This window comes from Cyprinodon variegatus, unplaced genomic scaffold (assembly GCF_000732505.1).
Source record: "Cyprinodon variegatus isolate N-32 unplaced genomic scaffold, C_variegatus-1.0 Scaffold3343, whole genome shotgun sequence".
Lineage (NCBI taxonomy): Eukaryota > Metazoa > Chordata > Actinopteri > Cyprinodontiformes > Cyprinodontidae > Cyprinodon > Cyprinodon variegatus.
Genome location: NW_015153796.1, coordinates 1183 through 1623, shown reverse-complemented (window position 1 = coordinate 1623; position 441 = coordinate 1183).

The following is a 441-nucleotide window of genomic DNA, read 5'->3' as shown; positions in this document are numbered from 1 at the left end:
GGTAGGATCTAAAAATGCAGTTAATATAACAACATATCTAATCCCAACAGGTCTTTGTATAGTTTAGCTGCTTGGACATACAGTATAGCCAAGGACGATTTTATATTCTATTACACTCTGACACTAAAAAAACAATGTTTTTAAGTAATTAGGAAAAAATAAATGAATGTAGCTTACCCCAATAGCAAATCGAACAATCTTTTTCTCATTAGCTGCCTGTATTGCACTTTTTAAGTTATAGCGATCCTGAGATAGTCCATCTGTGATTACAATCAAAATCTTTTTCACATTTGCCCTGGAACCTTGTAATGGTGAGAAGACATCATTCCTGTTAATAAATAAATAAATATATAAATAAATAAATAAATAAATAAATAAATAAATAAATAAATAAATAAATAAATAAATAAATAAATAAATAAGGACTGGCTTATTTCCATC